Here is a 23058-nt window from a genome sequence, read left to right on the forward strand (position 1 = left end):
TGTGTGCACGACAGGTTTTACAGTACTGTCCTTCATCTGCCCACTGCACACTTGCTTCATGTCACTAATCAGATCTCCATCTATTTGAGGACCAATTCTCCACTAACAGTTTAAGGTCAGTTGTCTAGTGTGTCTCGTCTGCTTGCTGTCTGCTCTTCTTTGTTCCCAGCCAGAGTTTTTAATTCACAGAGGTTAACTATCCTGAGCTCACTCACCTGCCTGAGTGCTCTCCACCTCTCCACTCCTGTGTTTATCCCTCGACTGGATTGAATTCCTGGAATTGCAATCTTTCACCTCCTCAGCAGAAGTATTTCCCTGGCTCAATCGGGAATTCCCACAATACTCTACTTTGTATGTTTAAAAATAAAAGCAGAAAACCTTTTCCCTGCCTCTGTCTCCACTTAGGTCCACAGGTCTGATAAAATTATGACAGAAAAATTTCTCACTTGAATGAGACTTGAGAGAAGTGTTTTGTATACTCTATATGCTTTATTAGTATGTAAAACTAATATTTGATATAATGAAAAGCAACATTTTCTTTTAACTGTTTTTTAAATTCTATCATTGAACTAAATGTATGTTTTTAACCCCTTTTCACTCTAAAGGTCACCGTACCTACCAGGCTGTGCAAATAAAGCAGTAACATCACTCACTTACTGTTAAGGCTGTCATTTTATTTTTTTCATCACATTTGCAGCTTTTATTGGGTACAAGACTTATGGACTTTTTAAGTTGTCATAGTTGTGGCACTGTCTGACAGTAATGATAGGAATTGGTGCTGGGTTTTTCTTTTGGGGGGGGTTGGTACAGCTTAAGGGAAACAGTTGGTAAAGACGGCATTCAATGTCATGCCGACACACTTGTCTCACATGTGCTTCTTAGTTTTTGCAGTTAAGTTAGCAAAGACAAATGCAGCAGGATTTTCTTGACAACTACCAGTATTTTCAGACATACACACAAACTTTCTGACATCCTAAGTGCTCTGACACACAAACAACACACAACACACACACACAGGTTGATAGGTATTCTTTCTGCTTTCTTTCGCTCTCCCTGTCCACACACCCAGCTCCATACCCAGCTAATGAAGTGTAAAAGATATTTTCTCCAGACCATTGCTACAAAAATGGAATTTGCACTTTATGAAACAAGTGACGCACACATGCACACACACGCGCGTCGCAGCTTTAAAAGGTGTCATTTGTCCGCTTCAGTAACCAAGGTGAATATTCACCCTGACAGCTCCCAGAAAAGAGACAGAGCAAAGTCAAGAGGAACCGTCGTCAAAGAAAGAAAGAAAAAATAAGAGTTGCAGAGAAAAAGGAAACAGAGAGATTATTGGACTCATACTATCCCCTCCTGGACCATCAAGAAACAGCAGGCTTGCTTTGCATGTGTGTGTACTATGTTTTTCTATCTTTGTGGGGACCAAAAATGGGAAGTTTACTATACTTGTGGGGACCAAGAGCCCTATGGGGGCAAAATCCCCATCCCCAAGAGTTTGAAGGTATTTTTGAGACTCAAAATGTGGTTTCAGTGTCAGGGTTACAATTATGGTCAGGGTTAGGATTACGCATTAATTTTATGACGGTTAGAGTTAGGGTAAGCGGCTAGAGAAAGCATTATGTCAATTAGCTGTTCTCACAAAGATATGAAAACACGACTGTGTGTGTGTGTGTGTGTGTGTGTGTGTGTGTGTGTGTGTGTGTGTGTGTGTGTGTGTGTGTGTGTGTGTGTGTGTGTGTGTGTGTGTGTGGGAGAGAAAGGTACCAGATGCTCTCATTTTCACTTCCAAAGCTGTGAGTATACTGTCAGCATGGCAGGTGTGTGTGTGTGTGACAGCCTACTATTTCCTGCTCTTTCCAGATATATGTATGTATTAAAAAAAATTATTAAAGTGAACATTTTCATAATTGACAACAAAATCTACAATTTTATAACTAAAACTTTTCATATTTTTATTTTCAATGAAACATTTTCCAAGTTGTAAGGTATTTCAGATTTTATTTCACAACTGAAATTCATGCACAACATTAAAGTATGACCAATAACTTTTTTTTTTGTTTGTATTCTGCCCTAATTCCAGTCAGTATCTCATGTACCATTATTGTGCATGCTGATTTTGAAAGGATTATATCAACATGTAGGATGAGACATCTCTGACCTCTGACTAACAAAATGCGATAGGTACTCTATCTACACTATAAAAGTATTCACTCACCCACCCAAATCACTGAATTCAGGTCTTCCAATCACTTTTATGGCCACAGGTGTATAAAATCAAGCACCTAGGCATGCAGACTGCTTCTGTGATAGCATGCCACCAATCTCTATCTATCTATCTATCTATCTATCTATCTATCTATCTATCTATCTATCTATCTATCTGTTTGTCATTCTTTCTGTTTCTGTTTCACACAACATAATCATCACTGGACAGCCTAATACTATCTAAAGTTAAATGGCTTGGAAACAGCACCAGTGCCCTCAAACAATACACATGTACAAACATATAGTGCAGCTGGTGTGTGTGTGTGTGTGTGTGTGTGTGTGTGTGTGTGTGTGTGTGTGTGTGTGTGTGTGTGTGTGTGTGTGTGTGTGTGTGAGATAGTGATGTGAGCGGGTGCTTGTGACCTGTGCTGTTTGCTTGACTGACTGCATGTTGACTTGACAAGTCTCTTTGTCCTTTTGAATGAAAGCCTGTGGAGCCACACGTGTACAGAAACACAAACATGCACATCCACATGTCACAGCAGGAGGTGTGAGGAGGTGAGAGAGGAGCTTTTAGCTAATGAGCTTTTTTTCATCCCTCATTTACTATCACACCCTGTGCTTCAACAGTTACTTTGACCACTTCCTCGTCTATCTCTGTCAGTTTTCAGTTGTGTCTCAAATTCTCCATTTTAGCGTATTTGTGTGTATCAGGTTTTATTTAATTTATTTTTTGTAACAGTGGATGCAGTGATAACTGCTGAGTGGAATACAAATGGGAGCACATGGTTGTTAATAAATTAACTCTTGGCCAGACACATCACGGGACTTTTAGCTCTAAAACACTGATATATGCTAAGAACAGCATAATAAATGGAACGATGCTTCTTCTGAATGGAAGTGCAACCAGAACAACACCTCAAATCAGTAAACAGATGTTGATGTTTTAATTTTTATTAATCAAACTGATGTGAAAAATAAAGATCATTTTAATTGAAGTGTTCCACCTGGTTTTAAGATATTCAGGTTTTGATTCATCTGACTTAATTTTAAAGGTTTCTGATGTTCATTTGGTCTGTTTCAGTACCTATAATACAGTCTAATCAGGGGCGGTTTGAGCCCCTTTAGAAAGGGACTCTGAATCAGTGCAGACGTGCTCTGAGTAAACTGTTCTAACATTCTTATTACATTATACACACATACTGTACAACAAAATGCAGATGTAGTTCAGATATTTTACCTGCAAAAAATAAATGGAAACTTGAAAGTTTTTGTTTTTTCCTGAGAGAAAAATTGAATAAACTGATCTCACTGCCTTTGAAAAGAAACTACTTTAAAGCTCTGTGGTTTGTGAGGTTTATAGTTAGGATGCTTTGATTTGCTCCTCTCTAAAATACAACAGTAACTTGGCACTGAAACATCATAATGTCACTTCTGAGCTTTCCTAAGCGTGGAGACAGCCATGACAGACAGCCTGTGATATGTGCAGGTGCGTCCTCCCCTGTTACAGTGTAACAGCTGTGAGATCAATGAGAATGAGAGAGGATGCCCAGTGATCTGCAGTTCTGTTTGTATTGTTACACATCCCAGGTATTTTTGGTTTCTACTATACAGCTAATTTGTGGGTTTTACTTTGTGTACTTTATTTTATTATGTAACTAATGTGGTTTTGAACTGCCACTAAATGCAAATGTGAAAACATATAACATAGGTTGAAACATGTAGACATTTGGTATATAACACAACAACAGAGTCTGTTACCAATCAGGCTGCACGGTGGATCAAATTTTGACGGTACTTCTGACAGTACGATGTCCATCACCACTGGCATAAATACAGCCCAAACCATGACAGAGCCTCCACCGTGTTTTACAGAAGGCTGTAGAATAACTGTTGCACCTTTAACTTTTTCAATACATAATGACAAATTTCAAGACTGAGTTCATTACTTCATCAGCGCTGCCACTAATTTTCAGTCCAGTTCTTGTGTAATTTGGCAGACCTCAGGGTTTTTTCTTGTTTCCCTTACTTAAGAATGGGTTTTTGTCAGCTGTCCCACTACTACTTTGTGATGAGGCTTCAGTGAACAGCAGATGGATCAACTGATGCCACTTGTCCAGTTTTCTCAGAATGTTTAAGGAAGCACTGCACACCATGCTGTGACATGACAAGAAGAAAGAATTTCAAAAAAGTGTTACAAGAATAATTTGCCAAATCAAGTAAAAAAATGTTCCTGCCACCAATTTCTATCAGTCATATTCAAACAACAGGGAAAAACAGCCTTTCAGTTTGGAAGAGTTCTAGGGGACAATGTCTCTTAGTAGTTAGGTTAGTAAAGAAAATGGACAACAGCAGCTGGATTTTTGTTTTCTTCCAGAGAAATTTTATATGCTGCCATAAATGCTGAGGCTATGCTATTATACACCCACTTAAATTGCAAACATACTGTACATTTTGTGTGAAAAATGCTTTAGTAAATTCTTAGTATATTAAATATTCTAAAATTTGTTTTTTTTATTATGGTCAGCACCTCTGTACACCTGTGATATTACTGGGAGTAATGGGAGACATATAGAAACAAAGGCAATGGGCCAGGAGGCAAAAACTAAAGTGAAAGTAATATGTTTTAAAATAAGGAGAAATAGCAATAGAAAAGTGAAGAATTGAGACAAATGGGAAAGAGTGGTAGATAGAGTGATGGTGGGGCTGATAATTGTGTTTCTGGCAGAGGGAGAGAGACAGAGAAAGAAGAAGCATTGTTGCTAATAGTGTGTGTGATGGTATTGATCAGTCTCACAGACAGAGAGGTGGGACGTGACACCATGACCTGACACTGTGGCTAATCGAAAACTAATTCCCTGTCTCTATCATCATCATCATCATCATCATCATCATCATCATCACCATTGTCCTGTCACACTCTCACGTTAACATGTGAGAGTCAAATAGCTATCATCTTTGCTGGAATTTAGGTTTAAGAAAGCTTTGAGGAAATATATATAATTCTGAGATTTTTTAAAAAAATAATTGTAACTATTAACAGTAATGTTTGTTATAAACAACTCTGGGAAAACAGTTAATCAAACTATAGTTCTTCATCATAATTCCCCAGGAGAAAATGCCATGTTAGTTGCTTGTGTAGTTAAATATGGGTAATTTAAGGTGCGCATAAGGTGTACATTTGTGACATACCCTTCTTCAGTCATATAAATTAGACTACACACTAGAGATGGACCGATCCGATATTACGTATCGGTCCGATACTGACCTAAATTACTGGATCGGATATCGGAGAAAAATAAAAAATGTAATCCGATCCATTAAATATCACGAAAGCACCTCACAAAACTTGCAACACGCCGTAACTCACCTCAGAACGTTAGCATGTCGGAGCAGTATGCATCACGTGATAGAGCGGCTGTGGCATGCGGGACCTGTGGTGGTCTGGATAGCATTTGGAGCTTCGCTAGCAACCTGGCATTTCATCTCCGACAAAGTTTTCCCGAGAGAAATAAAGCAAGTGTGTAAGTCCATCTCTAAATGTTTGTAAAGCATTCCTGCGTTAAGCTTAACAAGCGACTGCCTCTCCTGCTGCTACTTCAGTCATGAAACTGCTTAACGATCAGCTGATCGGCTTTTCTGTCGCGAGTCCGTGTCTCTAGTTTGCTTTTGGCCCACTTTGCACCAGAAAGAGGAAACCAGTGGCTGAACAACAGCAGCACGTTTAAGCTTGATCAGCTGTTGTTAGAATTTATTTATTATTACTTTCTACTCGAGGATCTTTTTCTACGTAGCTGACGCTGGTAACTGTGCAGGGGCGGATCTAGCAAAGTTTAGCCAGGGGGGCCGATAGGGCATTAACAGGGAAAAGGGGGCACAAAGACATACTTTTCTTTCTTATTCTCATTTAAAATATCTAGCTTTTAATAAATAATTATCTGACACCCAAAGTTTTAATTTGATGTAAAATGAATAGAAGTCAATTACTGTATATAGTAACTATTAAGTCTAATATATATACCCTAGTAAGCTATAGTACTTTTTCCTTTGGGAAGGTACCATCTGTGCAGTCTGCAATTCTGTTGAAGAAAGATGTTGAATCTATTTAATATTTCTTGAAAAATAATTGATTTCTGTGCATTTTTTTTTCACACTGCATCAAATTAAGGTTGATTACGTCGATTAAGCATCATGAGGTGGCGCGTGAGGGGTGGTTCCCTATTTTTTATTTATTTATTTTTGTTGTTGCTGGGAGTTGGAACCCTATTAGTTAGGTTGCTTAATATTTATGCTAAGTACTCTTTAAAATACCAGAATAGGGAGGATGGTGTAGGTTTAAGTTTATTAGATTGATCAGTATTGCTGAACTATGAAATATTTTTTTTTGCATACAGGTATAACAGAATAGCTTTAGTGTAGTTGTTGTTTTAAACTTGAGTATGAACTTATACAAAATGCAGCAAGATATTTAAAAAAAACAGTTTTGTTGATTAAAAAACACTATATCGGATTCATATCGGTATCGGCAGATATCCAAATTTATGATATCGGTATCGGTATCGGACATAAAAAAGTGGTATCGTGCCATCTCTACTACACACATTTGATCTAAAAGATGTGTGTTTCATATCCACGGTAAGCTCTACTAACACAAAACCTGAGCTCTGTAAAAAAGACTGAACATGTCCTTGTATGAATATGTTATATTACTGGGCTGACTCACAGGGGACAAACCAGGACAATGTTGTCAGATTTCAGCTCATGCATATGCTGCCAGTCACTGGTGGGTGAAAAATTAAGTCAACTTAGAAGTGTGTGAAATGGCAGCTCTTCGACTGGCCACTTGATGTTGTGTTAGAGGTGGGAAGTCCTCCGCTATCCTGTATAACTCAACAGCACACATACAGTGGGGCAAAAAAGTATTTAGTCAGCCACCGATTGTGCAAGTTCCCACACTTAAAATGATGACCGAGGTCAGTAATTTGCACCAGAGGTACACTTCAACTGTGAGAGACAGAATGTGAAAAAAAAATCCATGAATTCACATGGTAGGATTTGTAAAGAATTTATTCGTAAATCAGGGTGGAAAATAAGTATTTGGTCACCTCAAACAAGGAAAATCTCTGGCTCTCACAGACCTGTAAAGTCTTCTGTAAGAAGCTTTTCTGTCACCCACTCGTTACCTGTATGAATGGCACCTGTTTGAACTCATCATCTGTATAAAAGACACCTGTCCACAGCCTCAAACAGTCAGACTCCAAACTCTGCCATGGCCAAGACCAAAGAGCTTTCGAAGGACACCAGGAAAAGTATTGTAGACCTGCACCAGACTGGGAAGAGTGAATCTACAATAGGCAAGCAGCTTGGTGTGAAAAAATCAACTGTGGGAGCAATCATCAGAAAATGGAAGACATACAAGACCACTGATAATCTCCCTCGATCTGGGGCTCCACGCAAGATCTCATCCCGTGGGGTCAAAATGATCATGAGAACGGTGAGCAAAGATCCCAGAACCACACGGGGGGACCTGGTGAATGACCTGCAGAGAGCTGGGACCAAAGTAACAAAGGTCACCATCAGTAACACACTACAACGGCAGGGAATCAAATCCCGCAGTGCCAGACGTGTTCCGCTGCTGAAGCCAGTGCATGTCCAGGCCCGTCTGAAGTTTGCCAGAGAGCACATGGATGATACAGCAGAGGATTGGGAGAATGTCATGTGGTCAGATGAAACCAAAGTAGAACTTTTTGGTATAAACTCAACTCGTCGTGTTTGGAGGAAGAAGAATACTGAGTTGCATCCCAAGAACACCATACCTACTGTGAAGCATGGGGGTGGAAACATCATGCTATGGGGCTGTTTTTCTGCCAAGGGGACAGGACGACTGATCCGTGTTAAGGACAGAATGAATGGGGCCATGTATCGTGAGATTTTGAGCCAAAACCTCCTTCCATCAGTGAGAACTTTGAAGATGAAACGAGGCTGGGTCTTCCAACATGACAATGATCCAAAACACACCGCCCGGGCAACAAAGGAGTGGCTCCGTAAGAAGCATTTGAAAGTCCTGGAGTGGCCTAGCCAGTCTCCAGACCTCAACCCCATAGAAAATCTGTGGCGGGAGTTGAAAGTCCGTGTGGCTCGGCGACAGCCCCAAAACATCACTGCTCTCGAGAAGATCTGCATGGAGGAATGGGCCAAAATACCAGCTACTGTGTGTGCAAACCTGGTAAAGACCTATAGTAAACGTTTGACCTCTGTTATTGCCAACAAAGGTTATGTTGCAAAGTATTGAGTTGTATTTTTGTTATTGACCAAATACTTATTTTCCACCCTGATTTACGAATAAATTCTTTACAAATCTTACCATGTGGATTCATGGATTTTTTTTCACATTCTGTCTCTCACAGTTGACGTGTACCTCTGGTGCAAATTACTGACCTCTGTCATCATTTTAGGTGGGGGAACTTGCACAATCGGTGGCTGACTAAATACTTTTTTGCCTCACTGTATGCACATTTACAGACTTAAAATTAAAAGAATATGGCTGCTTTGAGTGATTGGTGGGTGCAATTTGGTTTTGTCTTTCTCACCAGCCAAAGTTAATATTCAGTTTACATTGAATCTTACGTATGTGTATGTGTGTTCCTGCAAAATCACTTAGTCCTGAGGGAACGTAATGTGAAGTTGTGGGTTTTGCTTTGTGCAGTGCTGTCCTTTTTCTTTGTTACTGTAACTGTACTTTATTTTATTATGTAACTAATGCTCCTCAGGTCTGTGATACATTATTTATACAGTAAAAAACATGCTGCGTTTTCAGGGCCTCTTGTTCAAAAATTCTAAATAAACTTTCAAACAAGGAAACTTCAAAGAAGCTTCCAGTCTTTAACAGCCTTACTCCCAGAAGGCATTTCAAAGCCTAAAACACAGTGATACCTTTAAAGTAGCATGTGCAAAGAATGTGTGAACGATCCCATCATATACAGACTGCACATGATGTTCACAGGTCTAATTTCATTCTCTGCTCTATGCTTTTTAGTTGTCTGCTCCCTTCTCTCTGCAGTATGTCTGTCTCCATCTCTCCGCTGTCTGCCACACTGTTTCCATCGCTCTGCTGCCCATTAGTGAAGGTGTCTCCTTAGGTCGATACTTAGCGGAGTGACAAACGGTGACGCCCACTTCTGTGTGAACACCCAATCATGGACCTTATGACTCCCTACTGCCCTGTGACCCTCTCTCTTTGTGTGTGTGTGTGTGTGTGTGTGTGTGTGTGTGTGTGTGTGTGTGTGTGTGTGTGTGTGTGTGTGTGTGTGTGTGTCCCCGCTCATGGCAGACTGAGAACAAGAGAACACTGTGTGATTACGTTGTCAATAAATGTGTTTATTTGCCGGGACAGACTGGAGCTTTTCTTGGAGTTGAAAAAGTGTTTTGAAGCACTGTTGCGAGGCAGAGCAACAAACACTGTAATCAGATCACTTTCTGGAGAACAATGTGTGTTCAATATAATCAGCAGAAATTACAGGCTAACAATTGTCAGCATACAATCAATAAAAGTGATGGCTGCGACAGTGAGAAAAGCAGAGAGATAAAGCAGAGAGGCCAGTTATTAGGACTTCAACAGCCTGTGTGGCGACACTGGGAGTGAGTTATGAACATCTGGTTCATAACAAGCATCGAGAAGAAACTCTCCTTTCTTTTGTTCAGTGGATTTGAAATCAAACAAGCAAAAAGCGTTAACTTTCAACTTCAAGTGCAGTGGGTCAACAAAATTTACCATTAACTCTTTAGAAATTGCAGCCATTTTTTACAGGCTTAAAACTTGTTGAACAAATGAATATGACTTTAAACACGAGGGTTGTTTTTAATATAGGATGAAAATCTTGTGAGTTCAATGACTGCCTGAACCCATGGACTTCACCAGATGCTATGTTTTCTTTGAGATGCTCTGAAAGACTTTCACTACAGTTCTGTGTGGGTTTATAGTTGGGGTGGCTGTGGCTCAGCAGATTGAGCAGGTCAACCACTAAAGGTTGTTGGTCTGATCCCCGTCTGCTCCAGTCTGCAACCAAATACCATTGGGCAAGATATAAACCCCAAGTTACTCTCCTATGCATCCAGCAGAGAGTGTGAACGTTATATAGAAAGCACTAAGAAAAAAAGCATAGAAAGAGAAATAGAACATGCTTGTGTTAATGAAGCACGTTTAAAACAAAGTGCTTTGAGTGCAGAGTAGAAAAGCGCTATTTAAGAACCAGTCCATTTACCATTTATAGCTACCTTCCCTTGCTGCTTGTTTGTGGGTCTGTGGTAGCAGTAACTCTGATTTTCCTTGACTATCACAGAAACACGGATAAGCCATGATTTATTCAATGATTTAGTCAAAATGAGAATGTTGACATTTTGAGGGAGCTCTAACATTAGATAATATACCCTGAGGGCACTGCAGTAAAGAGAAGAACATCAAATTTTGATTTAAGGTAGACAGCTTAGGGCACATGATGTCAGATTGTAGACTGGCTGTTAGTCTTATTGCTTCTGACGATGTCTGGCCCTTTCATTTCATGACAGAGGCAACCCTTCAGTTTGAGATGATAACGAGAAAATTATTTTAATTGAAGGAGTCGCCAATCTTGAATGAGGGGAAGCTTTTTTTTCTTTGTGATGTCAGAGTGATTCATTCAGCAGCTTTATTAAGCACATATAGGCTCTCAGGGGTTCTCATTTTAAAATGAGTGAGACAGTGTCCATTGACATCATATTAGAAAAAATACTGACTCTAAATGTAACACATAAACATTTGTATATCAACTGTAAAAAAAAATTTTTTTTAAAAAGAAGGGGGAAAATATAATAATAAAGAGGAAATAAAGAAGAAGTAAAGAAGGAATAAAGAAGGAATTAAGAGTAGAGCCAGACAAAAACATGATATTCATAAACATTACAACATCAGCAGGATGACAGGATATTGTGGCCCATTTAACTGCTTTGCACAGTTTAAAAATATTACAGAGAAGAGGACTTAATTTTTGGCTATACCCCTGTATGTTGTACCAGAAACTTTACATTGCATATTATTATCAATCACCTGTGGCCAGTGGCCTGCCACACTGCACCAGTTAATTTTTTTTCAAGCAAGCCCCATGCATGTCTTTGACATATTGTGGAAACCACACTTATTTTTCTTAAGATATCTGAGGTAGATATCTATAACGTGTTGAGCTATAACACTAATAAAATAATGATGTTTGCATTAGACAACTCAGTAAAGCGCTGAGGTGTTTAATTATTCTCATATTATCTCTCTCTCCTTTCTTATTTCTCACATTCCCAATTCCTCCTCCCAATCCCTCTCCTCGTGTTGAGGAGTTGAGGTAATGGGCATTTAACAAAATCTGATCCTTCCTGTGGAGCGTCATTGTAAGGTGACATTTTGCAAACAGCATCATAAATTGTTTCTCCTGATTTGTATTTTCCAGCTGTGTGTCATTCCTCGTATATACACTGAATATAAAACCAGTCCCCCAAAGGATACACCAGTGCATCCTCAATTATAGCTCCTGCAGCAAGACTCCACTGTCCTATATCTTCCAGATGCACTCTGTATGCCATGTTGAAGAGTCCATCCATCTATCCATTATCCAGGGGAACAACAAGGACTTTTGAGGCCACTCTAGAAACATAATCTCTCCGGCATGTGCTGGGTCTACTCTGAGCACCTCTCAAATGACTTAACTCTTCTACCTACCAGCAGCCAGCAATGCTTCAGAGAACGCTCATTTCCACCTCTTGTATCTGCAATCTCATTCTTTCAGTCACTACCCAAAGCTCATGACCATAGGTGGGGTAGGCTTTGCTTTTATGCTCAGCTCTCTCTTTACCAAAGCTGATCCATGCATCATCCAAAGCCTCTGACATTGTCCATACATTGCACCCAACCCATACGGTGCCTCCTGGAGGTGGTGGGCCTACAAGAGTGTGGGTTCATGTGTCCACTTTGGTCTGCACAAGGCCAGGCCTGCTGGACTAAGGCCTAGCCACCAGGCTCCTCTGAGCTCCTCCCCAGGTTTGGTTCCAGAGTCTCAGATTCTTAAAATTGAGACATTCTTCAACATGGCATACTGAGACTTATTACAAATCAGATAAAAAAAGAAAAGCCACATTTTTGAGTAGAGCATGCCCAGTCTTCCTGGAGATGTGAGGCACACCTATGTTTTCAGTAGTGTGTGAGGTTCACGCCGTTATCGCCCCGCCACGACTTGAGCACCCAGCCCTCCGCAGTTCTGGATGAAGCTCCAGAAGCTGCTGCTTCCTTCCCGGGCCCGGCTCCCTCCACAGCTGGCAATTTTGTGTTTGTTTTGTTTGTTTTTATCAAAACTTATAAGCTAAATCATTAAACTTCTTTTAAGTTTTATTCTTTTCTTTAAAAAAATGTATTAAAAAATTGTGTTCCATTTACACAAATAGTCTGACTGTTGGCTTAAAGGATATGCAGGGATTTAATAGTCTTTAATGCTTCTAAGGTTAAATATTCACTTGCCTCTCCAAGTCCCCCATCCTTACTCTTTCTTCAAAAGGTTGATTTGCCTAGCTATCCAGTAATTACAGGCGGACAGTTCTATCTATATGAGGATATTAATTACACACTGGCCTGCATCCATACACACATATAACAGTGCAGAGACTTAATTACATACAGTTAACAGAGTGGGATAATTGACATCTCAACATAACTATAAGGACATTATTTGAGGTGGGGTCTTTAGCTGATTTAGAAATAAAAATAAAACCCAAACTTCCTGCATAGTGGAAGTAACAAAACATATGTACATTTATCCTTTGTGTGAGGGGGCATCATAGTGTTTTAAAATAGTATTATATAATCAAAAATTATGATAAGGCTATAGATGTGGTTGTTTGTCACTGTATAATATCATATCCATTTCTGTTTTGTGCCAAATATAGTTTAAGATTAAACATGTGATTTTTTGTTGTTGCTGTTTTGGTTTGGTGCCACTAAACAGACACAGTTCAAAGAGCTCCACAAAGAAAAGTAAAACCTGTCTCTGTCATGGAATTGTGATGTTTTGTCTTAATATGATGCAAATTAGAAGAGGGTTTGATTTTTTTTTTCAGTTTTTCAGTCTTATTTATGAACCCATCTATCAGGATTATTAGAAAATCACAAAATCACATTTAAAAGTTTGCAGTAAGTGTTTTATATTCATATAAAACTTCACAGCTTCGGTCTCTCTTTAAATATACATTTAAAAGAATCTGAAAAAAGATTTCGGTTTAACGACATCAGAAGGATTCATATCGCTAATGCTAATATAGCGATATGAATCAGTGTATGATACACACGCTTTAGAGGCATGACCTCCCAATCTTTGTAATGAGGAGCAGCAAAGGGCCTTTCAAAACAAACATGGTGCTACAAGATCTCAAGATTTGATGCTCTACTGTATATCCAGTGGCGAAGTACTTTGTGTATATTTATATGTACTTGTGTATCCAAAGCTTTCACAGAAGTCTAACCAGCCTATTAAAAACTAACTCCACTCATACTGCTTCCATAGGAATATAGAGGCTAAGTAGCAGCCAGGAGACATGTTCATTGAGTCATTGGTTTCAAAATGTCTTCCCCTAACGCTTCGACAAGCAACCATCTCACTCCTATTGAAGCCAAATAAGGATCCATTAGAGTGTTCATCATATCGTCCTATATCACTCTTAAATGTAGATTTAAAAATACTGTCAAAAACACTTGCTCTCAGGCTAGAGCAATATCTACCATTGTTAATTTCTCCAGATCAGACAGGTTTCGTGAAGGGTATGCATGGTTTTTTCAACCTGCGCAGGCTTTTAAACATATTACACACCAAGTCAACTACAACCCCTGAAATTGCCTTATTACTCGATGCTGAGAAGGCATTTGACCGGGTGGAGTGGGATTATCTGTTTTATACTCTACATAAATTTGGATTTGGCCCTAATTTCATTTCATGGATTCAGTTACTTTACTCCTCACCTTTGGCACGTGTTAGAACAAATTCGTTGTTCTCTTCTTATTTCCCACTTCTCCGTGGTACGAGACAAGGTTGTCCCTTATCCCCTCTTCTTTTTGCATTATCTATTGAACCATTGGCGATTAAACTGCGAGCTGACAGTTGCATTAAGGGCATCTTCAGAGGTGACCAGGAACACAAAATATCCTTATATGCTGACGACCTCCTGCTGTATATGTCAGAGCCTTTATGCTCTCTTCCCCGTGCTCTTGCCATTTTTGAATGTTTTGGTAATATTTCAGGTTACAAGTTGAACCTGCATAAAAGTGCACTTCTCTGTGTCAACTCTATAGCCAGGAAGATTTCATTTGCAGATTTTCAATTTAACGTTAAATCAGGGTATGTGACCTATCTGGGGGTTAAGGTTACCCACTCATACAAAGGTCTTTATGAAAGAAACTTTGTCCCGCTGCTTAAAAATACTGAGACAGATCTTCAGAGGTGGAACAATTTACCACTGTCATTAACTGGCCGCATCAATTCTATCAAAATGAACATACTTCCCAAGTTCCTTTATTTGTTTCAATGTATCCCATGCTACTTACCCAATAAGTATTTTATAACACTGAATAAGCATATCTCTGCATTTATTTGGAATGGCAAAAGTCCACGAATTCGTAAAGATTTCATGCAGAGGACTAGGCCAATGGGTGGATTAGCCTTGCCAAACTTTCAGTCTTATTATTGGGCAGCAAATATTCGAAATATGCTGTACTGGATGAGTAATTTTACTACAGAGACTCCAGCTTGGCTCCAAATTGAGTCATCCAATTGTGGCAAAATTTGCCTATCGGCTTTGTTGAGTTCAGCTCTCCCATTAGAACTATACACCTATAAACGTAACCCTTTGTTGTCTGACTCGCTCAGAATCTGGGTGCAATGTAGGAAAAGGTTGGGGTTACACTTAATGTCAATTAAAGCACCTATCTGCTCAAATCATATGTTCCCACCCTCCAGGATGGATTCTGCCTTTAAAATATGGGAAAGTAATGGCCTTAGAAATATCAAAGACCTTTTTGTAGATGGGATTTTTGCCTCATCCACGCAGCTCCTGAAGCAGTTTAATGTTCCTCGGCAACATTTTTTCCGCTATCTACAAATTTGCCACTTTGTAAAGAGTCGATTTCCTTCATTTCCGGAACTACCTGAGGAAACTTCTTTGGATAAAATTATTAATATAAACGGTCATAAGAGAGGGGCGATTAAAGAAATCTATGCTATATTATTAGATCTTCAATCTCCTTCTCTCTTCATCCTTAAAGCACAGTGGGAGCGAGACCTTGGGATGACTATAACAGATGAGCTCTGGCAATCTTTTCTCCAGAGGGTACACTCTTCTTCAATATGTGCCAGGCATGGGCTCCTTCAATTCAAGGTCCTATACCGATTACATATCTCCAAGGAAAAGTTAGCCAAGTTCTATCCAGGAGCTGACCTTCTGTGTAACAGATGTAAAGCAGAAACAGGTTCGCTCCTTCATACCTTTTGGACATGCCCCAATCTTCATAACTATTGGGTGTCTATATTTAACACTCTGTCAGAGATGTATAACGTTAAATATGATCCTTCTGCTCTAACGGCTATCTTTGGGGTGATACCTCAAGACATCACTTTGCCAAAATACTATTCGAATTCTATTGCCTTTGCTTCACTTATCGCAAGGCGCCTTATACTTTTAAGATGGAAGCAGGAAGCTCCTCCCACACATGAACAGTGGCTTGCAGAGCTCATGAGGTTTTTACATTTAGAAAAGATGAGATATACATTGGCAGGTTCAACCACCAAATTTCTTAAGGCATGGCAGCCATTCCTGATGTACATGGAAACATTTAAAATGACCACCTTATCATGACCGGATGCCATATCTCTATATCACTATCATAGTTAACTGTACACTGAATGTCCCTTATACATTTTATTTTTATATTTGTTTGTTTGTTTTTTGTTGTTTTGTAGGGGTTTCTTTGGTTTGTTTGTTTGTTTTCCTTCTCTATTTCTGTTATCTTTTGGGGTATTGTAAATACTGAACAGCAAACTACTGTATGTTCAATGTTTTGTTATTAACATGCTGCTGTGACTGAAAATAAAATTTATTAAAAAAAAAAAAGTAGCAGCCAGGTGCTGCTAATGCAGTTGATGAATTTTATTACTGTAATATGTAATTACAATAGTGAAGAATTACTGTAATGAGCCAATGTTTTCCCACAGTTCCTTGCCATTTACAGTAAATTAAAGTACACGTGTTATAGTATCTTACTGTAGATATTACAGTATACTGTTCAAATTACAGAAATCAGTTACAGTTTGTATGCACTACTACGAGATACATGGTAAAATATGTGCTATTATTTTGTGTGTTTACAAAATAACAAAAGATTGTGAATAAAAGACAGCAGCAACAAAAACTACTGACAGTAAAGTGCAAGTAGTATTTCATAGTCCTCTGCATTTAATGTAGAGTTTTATGTCTGAAAAAATACATTTTAAATAAAACTGTCATCTATAAAAAACAAAACAAAAATGAATAAAAAAAACAGTGTCGACTGTGCCTCAATTGTGATCTCCGTGATCCTTGGCTGCCATCTTCTGGCAGCTTTGCAAACAGCCTAAAAACATTGTATCAGCTGGCATCATAGTGTGTAAGTGTGTTTACGCAGCCACTGAGTATATCTGCAATTTAGACGAATACTTAGATGATATTATTCTTTATTATTATCCTTTTGTTTTGTTTTTTAAAATAAAAAGCAGTTTTTTTCTGGTGTTCAGGCCATCATTGTTAAAGTGATTCCATGTATTCAGTCTTTATACTAAAACAGCAATGAAACAGTACTGTCTGAGCTTTGAGTGTCTTTGTGTGAATATGATACTTATAGTCTGACATGCCTTAAGCAGTTGTTGGGTATTTGAAGGCGGAATATGAATCGTGACATGGACGCTGCTGTAATAAATACCTGTTTAATTTCTGTGTGCATTTAGACAGAGCAGTACAGTACATGCAAGAAGAGGGTAGTATGCAGCAACTTACTTACCGATCGTCTTTTGAAATTTGGAACGTCTAGCATTCAAAGGAATGTGGTATATTATATGGTATATTTTGATATACCCGATCATCAATTTCAAGAAAAAAAAAGTTTCACAATATGGTCTTGTTGAGCTCAGCATGTCACTTACATCAAACCATAACCACTCTGAGTCTCATAGTTTTTAGTATAAGTGAATTATGTTAAAACACAAGTATTGTCTGTGCCATACTTTAGGGATCTGATTTTTTTTTTTTTTTTTTTTTTTTTACAAATTTTGCTAAGCAAAGAACTGGACAAAGGGAAGACTGCCAAAGATCTCACAGGTATCAAGTATGTCCCACCTAGTCGCCCTTAGAAGTTAGAAGCTCTATCAGGATATTGGGCGTTATAAAAAAAATATTATCCCAAACCACAGCCGAGCAGTCAGACGTGAGTTGGCATTGTTTGCACTGGTAGTAGGACAGGCACGAGCGCATGAACCAATTAGCTGTGGCGATTAGGCGTTAATTTGAAAGCGTTTAGCTTACAGGAAGTGCTCGCGCTAAACGCGGAGCGTTGACGCTGTTAAGTACTGACTGACCGACTGCTTGAGGAATGCTGTTCACTGAACCACGGTAGTTTTTTTCCTTCTTTCTTTTCTAACTAGGAGGTCAGTGTTAACAAGACTGGTGAACTGTGACAAGTGCGCTCGGAATAGTCGACCCGTTTTCTTTTCTGAATAAAGAAGATTTGCATCAGCTGTACAAGGAGAAGGACACCGCGGTCAATATGTACGTTTTTTTTTTTTTTTTTTGTTACTAAATTGTAAATTTTCAAGTTTATCTAGCCTTTTCCCCATGCTGGTTATCTTCTCTAGGTTTGTTGTAGAGAACCTACCTTAGCAAAGTACCTCTTCTGTTGTAACCGCCTCTCCTGCTGCATTACTCTGCTGTCACTCCGCTGTGCTGAAGCCGGTGTGCCAAACCGTGTCGAAAAATCTGTCAAATCTTTAGTATTTCTACTTTAAGTGCCAAGCAGCTTCAAGACAAATATAGCCGCGTTTGGTTGCTTGTAGCAGCACATTATGCGAAACGAAAATGTATTATTGACGTTAAAAATAGCTAAATTCCGTCAAAATTAAAATGTATGGCACGTTTTTAATCCCCTGTAGGTTATCCTAATGCCAGTGTTTTATCGCAAAAGAGCTAAAAGATTGTAAATGGGAAAACGTGGGAATTGAGCACAGTGATTTTCTTTGAAAACAGATTCACATATCCAAATAATGGGGGAAGATTGGGACAGAGTATCCAGGGCCCCAAAGGCGGATGGGGCTCTGGCAAACCTAGAATGAAAAGTTTTTTGTGTTAGTTTTTAACTTCTAAGTAAATGTTACCTTAAATAAATTTCTTGAATAAATTGGTTGGGCAATTGAACTTTGATACCCATGAATACTGGAGAATATCTGATGCCCCCTTCACCCCTTACAAATCAAGTAACATGGTTTCGTCCAGCATTGGGGTGGCCTTTACGGCACAGCCAATTTACTGTATTCTACTGTATCTAGACTACTGCTCATATTCCCTGTAAGTCACGTCTTTCTACAAGAAGGCAAATTCAAAGAATAGGAAGGGACAGTGAGAGAAGAAAGCAACTGGGGAAGTCAGTTTTCAGGAAGATTCTATCTGAAGAGAGGTGAGCTGTGTACAGCCAACAAATTTATCTATAAGCAGTTGTTAAATACTAATGTTTAGATGCAAAGCTACCATAATTACCTCGCACAAGTTAACACCATGAAATTAACTTCATTTTTGGCACAAGGTGAGCTCATATAGTGGCAACTAAAAGTTGCTCCAAGCAGTCATTTGTTTTGATAGAAATTTAAGCATAAAGCTCAGCAGCACTAACATCAAGTAGCATTAAGCTTTATTGTATGTTGGATCACATGATGTAAACAGGGCATTTAAAAATGCCACTGCTTTTTAATTTAAAATAGAAACAACCCAAAAATGTAATTTTTCTACGAGCATGTGCGCCAGTATACCCATGGACATGCTCAGAAATGTTTTCATGTGTTAATAAATCACACCATTTTATCTACAAGATCATTAGACTTCCTTACATGACTCTGATCTAAAGGAGTACTAATGATAAAGGGCTCTTAGTCTCACTTCATTGCACATATTAAAAACCCACTTTAATCTAGTGTATTTGAGCTTTAATTCGGTCTACTCAGCATAGGTACTGTCATTTTAGTGCTGGTTTCATAAGTGCAAGTTTTGAAACTTATTTAAACTTTAACAAATATCAAGATAATTATTTACAGTTATTATGCTGTGCCTTGATGAGGCGCTTCAGCGTCTCAAAGGTTGAATGCAGTGTGAGACTGTTGGCAGGTTAAAGAGGCTAATAGAGGGTCTGTCTGTGATGGAGGGAAGTGAGGTGAAGAGAACAAGGTTGCTGTGAGGGAGACTTTGGAAAGAATGAGAAGAGGACAGATTTCTTACATTTTAGTTTGCTTTTTTTTTTTTTTTTTTTTTTTTTTACTTCATACTTGTGAATCATTGCACTGTAGGTGAGGAAAGCTGATTCTGTCTGTTTCTGCTAACAAAATATGTATCTAGTGGAAGTTTGTCTGGATGTAACTGATAACTGGGTGTACTTAGCCTAAGCATTTTCTTAGAAAACTGAAATTGCTGTTTTAAGCTCTTCTTTTTGTCGAAAATACTTAAAAACAAAGAATCAAACTCTTGAAATTGGAAGTAGTAGTAAAACACTTAACTATAAAGTAATTGTGGACTTCAGTATGCTGAGATACTGTGCAGTCTTATAGATGTACCTTTGCTTTTTATTAAACACAATATATTAATACTTCTGCATACATGAATAGTTGTCTGTTTCTCTGTTAGCCTTGTGACTGATTGGAGATCTGGAAGGTTCAGTGTTGGCCTGATGTTATCACGTGACACTAGTTGCAATGACAGCATTCTTGGCATAACTGTGAAATGCATCCACAACTGCAGTAGGATGCAGCCTGCCAAAACAAACGCACTATTTGATTCCAAGGCAGAAGGTCATGGACCCCATATTGTAGTAATAGGAAAACAGACTTTTTCAGGCTGGCTGTGGGAATGCTACAGTGAAACCACAAACACACCGTGCCTGTGTTGCTCTCACAGGGTGCATTGAACAGTAAGTCCATTGTGCAGTTGCTGGACTGTCACTATGTGAATACCTAATTTGGCTAATATGCAGGCCTAAGCTAGCAAGGTGCATGAAACGGATACAGTGCAGTGTGTGGTCATGGCACTACCTCAGCTCATTCTCCTTTCATTTAACATGTATTCATTATCACTAATTTTCAACATTGTGACTGTAGTTTCGGTGTGATGTCACTTGTGAGAATCTCTGCACTAATTATAGGGCATTATAGCAAAACCTACATTTAAAATGAGAGTTTGGCTGACAGCCAGTTCGGAAAAGACCAAAATGTGTTTAGCTCTTGTGTTAAAGCACTCACTGGTATTAGGTTTACAAGTAGGGAGATTTTATATATATATATATATTTTTTTTTACTTACTGCTCATCTTTGTGTCATGATAGTTTGCTTCGTTAGAGGCTTGTTGAATGTTAACTGTTCATTAGACCCAGAACCAAAAATAAGAAGAGTGTTCAGTTAATAGGGCTTTAGTCTCAAAGTAGAAACTCAGAGTGAGATAGAATATGCACCTTGAATTATACCCAAAGAATTGGTTTCCAACTGTGCAGCCTTACCAGGCCTTTACTGCAGCTTGTGCAGTTGTTTGCAGGTCTTCCTGTCTTTAGTTTTGTCTCCAGTAAGTGAACTGCACCTGTCTAGTGTGTTAAATGTTGGAACAAATTGGTGAGTAGTGAGTGAGCATTTCCAAACATGTTTAATTATGGGGCAATGAGGCTGTGACAAGCCTCCACATGTTTTAAATGGCTGTAGACACTGAGCCCAACACTGTAACCCAGAAATATGTCTTGTGTAACAGAGGCAGGCCCCCACACTGAGAGTGTATGTTTCTGCATGTATGCATTACAATTGCTGTGGAGACTTACATGAACGCATAAAGTTGTACTGAAAGTTAATAACTTTGATTCTTGAGATGTTCTAAAGATGGGAACAGTCTCATTTGTTATGCTCCTGAAAGTTATCTGTTTGGAAATAAATGTATAGCCCACAATGGCAATATCAAAATCAAACTGAGGCTAGTGTTCGGTCACATTAGTGACCAATTTTACACACTAGACTAGAACTGATGTGTTAGATGGGTTACTACCTATTATTTTAAAGAATGGTGGCTTTCCTTTGTGTCAAATCATGACTATGATTGGGGTTTCTGTACATGATAAAATTGAGGGTTAGACACTTAAAGTGACCACACCATCAGAAGATCATGAAATTAACTGTATGAAGTCCAGTGAAGAGAATAAATCTAGTACCGTCTTTCTTTCAGAGGAGGAAAGATGAAGCTAGGCGGTATTGTGTTCATCATGTTCATCTCAGAAGAAATGTGTCGCTTTCAACAAAACTTGCTGATTTTTATGGGTGAGACTAAAGATGCTTGGAAGATAGACAAGCAGTTAACTTAACAGTTAGTAATGCAGAAAATGCCTGAGTGCCAATGGACCATAAAGGCAAATTGGATCCTCTGTTGACGATTAGGGCTGTGCAATATGACCAAAATCAGTTGTGAGTCATAAGTAATTTCTTATCCAAATACCTATCACGATATAGTGCAATTTCTGCAAAGTCAGTGAATAGTTTATATAATCACCACATCAAAAGTGTTATTGTTATTTATATTTAAATTAAATAATCAAAAATGAAATAAAAATGCGACTTACTATGGGATAATGGTAGGTAACACACAGTAGATGACCCAACTCAGTCATGCAAGCGTTTTGTGAGGCCTCCGCCTATCATTACTGCTCCTTTGTGGTAGTCAGGAAACTAGCCTGTCTGCAAGCATCAACTGCAGAGCATCCAGTCTCTGAAGTGCACAGTTAAACTCATACAGGAATGTGTTGTTCAGCTCATCCACATATCTGTTGTTACAGCGTGTTATGCTACATTGCGGATTTCTCATAACATAAACGAGGCAACTCGACTTGTGTGAAGTGTTTTTGGCTAGGCCACTGGAATCGAGTGTTTTAAACGATCCACAAAACCATAGATATAGATATATCTAGATAGATATCTAGATAGAAGTTGTAATGGCTGCTGTTAGCTTTGTGAGTCTTTATTATATGGTGTGCTACTGGGAAAAGGCAGTTCTGACCTCTGAGTCTGAGGTTTATTTTGAGCACCTGATGACTTTTTTTTTTTTTTTTTTTCTCCCCCCTTTCTTAATCTCTCTATACTTTCACATAAGTCTTGCTTAGGTGGTGAAATAGATTAGTTCTGTCAGTGTGTGTAGTACCAGGTTGCTGCATAATTTGCACAATAGTCTTCTGCTCTGTGTCGGACTTTCCATAACATGCTACAGAGATGGCCCCTTGTTTAGGAAGAGGCTCCTTGATTAGTTTTGGCTGGTCCTTGTTCTGTGGTGACCATTGCAAACCTTTATCTAAAACACTGCTTACTGCAATGAAAATATTGTTTTGCAACAACATGAAATAAATAATAGAGCATAATATGAAACAATAGATGTTTTAATATTGTCACCATATCCCACAGCCCTGTTTACACTTGTGCTGGGTTGTGTAACGACTACTTTGTATCCATGCATTTATAACATTCTAGCAAATTTGCAGCCTTT

General features: G+C 38.8%; 1 protein-coding gene across 2 annotated transcripts in view; it reads left to right on the forward strand.

The window, feature by feature from the left end:
• Positions 1 to 17750: 17750 nt before the first annotated feature.
• ripor1 (RHO family interacting cell polarization regulator 1) overlaps positions 17751 to 23058 on the forward strand; it is a 61025-nt gene continuing 55717 nt past the window's right edge. The window contains exon 1 of one of the 2 annotated variants that reach the window (XM_076886164.1): positions 17751 to 17910. The gene's annotated coding sequence lies outside the window, so the exon portion shown is untranslated. Of the gene's footprint in view, positions 18067 to 23058 lie in introns of both variants that reach the window. The other variant, XM_076886163.1, reaches the window with a different exon arrangement.

The sequence above is a fragment of the Maylandia zebra genome, linkage group LG7, assembly GCF_041146795.1.
Source record: "Maylandia zebra isolate NMK-2024a linkage group LG7, Mzebra_GT3a, whole genome shotgun sequence".
Classification (NCBI taxonomy): Eukaryota; Metazoa; Chordata; class Actinopteri; order Cichliformes; family Cichlidae; genus Maylandia; species Maylandia zebra.